Consider the following 2575-nt stretch of genomic DNA (forward strand, 5'->3'; position numbering starts at 1 on the left):
AGTAGAACGTGATAACTCATGTATATATAAGTATGCAACACCTAGGGCAACCGTTAAAACTCTGTAGAAAGAGATATACTCAAAAAATACTTTAGGGTCAGAAGCAGACAGGGTTAGAGATGCGATTGTTATCTAGTGTTACATGCCAGAGTTGTGAACCATTCTACAACACACAGTACAGTCCCTCACAACAAATGATTATATCAATAGTGCTGAGGTTGAAAAACCCTGGTTTACATGCTCACCAGTGCTGATATTATCATTCTTTTTAATAACATTTTTTTTAAAGTTTGTATTTATGTTTCCCTTTACCTGCTTTCTATGTAGCCAGTGATAATTGGTTTTCCATAACCATCATCGATTCATCATTTTTTAATCTTGCCAATCTTGTAGTTTGAAAAATGAAAACTTATTTTATTTTGTATTTCTTTAGAAGAATGGAGTTATCTTTACTTTTTACTTTAGGTATTATTTGAATATTTTATAATGAATATGTATTATTCTTATAATTTTTTGGAAAAGCTATTAAAGATTTTTTTAAAATACTACAAATAATTCAAAATGAGATTCTAAAATATGTTCAAGTAACCCACAGGAAGAAGTAACCCACAGCCAGAAGAAACAGAAAGAAACAAGCCACAGAAAATGAAAATTAAAATGACAAACATAAGCCTTAACATATCATTATATACATTAAATGTAAGTGGTCTAATTATACCAATTGAAAGGCAAAGATTGACAGAGTAGATTCAAACATATAATGCAGCCATGAAACTCACTTCAAGTACCATATAAGTAGGTTGAAATTAAAAGAAGAAAAGTATATATGCTATAAAGACATCAATTACAAGAATTTAGGAGTGGCTATATTATTAACAGACAAAATAGTCCTTAGAGGAAGAAAAAATTACCTTGGACAGAGGAATTTTAGATAATGATAAAAGAGTCAGTCTACCAAGAAGACATAGAAGTCCTAAATTTGTATGCATATATCAACAGAGCTACAAAATATGTGAAGTAAAAATTAATACAATTACATTTGGAGAGTGCTCACTTCAGCAGCAGCACATATAATAAAAATGGAACGATATAGAGATTAGCATGGCCCCTACACAAGGATGACACACAATTACAGGTGGAGACTTCAACACCCCTCTATAAACAACTGATAAAATGTCTAGGCAATCAACAAGAATATATAAGAACTTAAAGCATCATCAACCAACAGGATCTAAGTAACATTTATATAACTTTCCATCCAATAACAGCAGAATACACATTCTTTTAAAGTGTCCACAGCACAAATATGGCTCTGAAAGTGAAGAAGGAAGCCCCTGCCCCTCCCAAAGTTAAAGCCAAGTTTTCGAAGGCCAAGAAAGCGTGTTGAAAGGTATCTGGAATCACAAAAAGAAGAAAAGAAGAAGGAGGAGGAGAAGGAAGAGGAAGAGGAGGATATTCACACATCACTCAATTTCTAGTGGCCCAAGCCTCTATGGCTCTAAAAGCAGCCAATATATCCTTAGAAGAATGCCCAGAAGAAACAAGTTTGTCTATTATGCCATTGTCAGCTTGCTCCTGACCACAGAGTCAGCCATGAAGAAGATAGAAGACAATAGCACACTGTGTTCATTGTGGATGTCAGGGCCAATAAGCACCAAATCGAACAGGCTGCGAAGAAGCTCTATGACATTGAGGTGGCCAAGGTCAACATCCTGATCAGGCCTGATAAAGAGAAGAAGGCATGTGTTCAACTGGCCTCTGACTATGACACTTTGGATATTGCCAACAAAATTGGGATCATCTAAACTGAGTCCAGCTGGGTAATTGTAAATATAAATATTTTGCTACACACAAAAAAAATAACGAGGTATCTATGGAACAGAGAATAAGATAGTTCATATTCAGGACCATAAAACAAATCTCAACAGAATGAAAATAATGCAAATCGGAATGTGTTCTCTGATTACAAAAGAATCAAACTAGAAACCAGTAACAGAAAGATAACAGAAAATATCTGAGCATTTGAAAACAAAAAACATGCTACTAAATAATCCATAGATCAAAGAGGGACTCTCAAAGAAAATAAGAAATACATTGAATTGGATGAAAATTAAAATCCAGCATATCAAAATTTGTGAGAAGCTGCTAAACCAGTACTGAGAGGGAATTTTTTTACCATTAAATACTTACATTTAAAAAAAGGAAAAAAATCTCAAATCAGTCACCTAATATTAAGAAACTTCATAATGGAGCACAAAATAAGCCCAAAGGAAGCAAAAGGAAAGAAAACAACAACAACAAAATTGAATTTTCAAAAGGATAATAAGGAAATGGTGTGAACAACTCTACCAAATTTGATGAATTAGATTAAATGGAGCAATTTTTCAAAAAGCACAAGGTAGCACAACTCACCCAATTTGAGTAGCCCTATAATAACTACTTAGAAGTTTGTAACTTTAAAATTACTGGGGAAAGTAATCCCCAGGCTCACATAAATTCTATCAAACATGAATTCTAGGTGAAGTTTATCAAACATCTTAAAAAGAACACTAAATTTGTAAAATCTTTTCCAAAA

The 2575-nt window shown here is 33.2% G+C and overlaps 1 non-coding gene across 1 annotated transcript; it reads left to right on the forward strand.

Moving 5' to 3' along the window:
• Nucleotides 1-1046: 1046 nt before the first annotated feature.
• On the forward strand, nucleotides 1047-1153 carry LOC123935688. Its single transcript, XR_006816970.1, has one exon. It is a non-coding gene; the product is annotated as a U6 spliceosomal RNA (small nuclear RNA).
• Nucleotides 1154-2575: the final 1422 nt, after the last annotated feature.

This window comes from Meles meles, chromosome X (genome assembly GCF_922984935.1).
Source record: "Meles meles chromosome X, mMelMel3.1 paternal haplotype, whole genome shotgun sequence".
NCBI classification, from domain to species: domain Eukaryota; kingdom Metazoa; phylum Chordata; class Mammalia; order Carnivora; family Mustelidae; genus Meles; species Meles meles.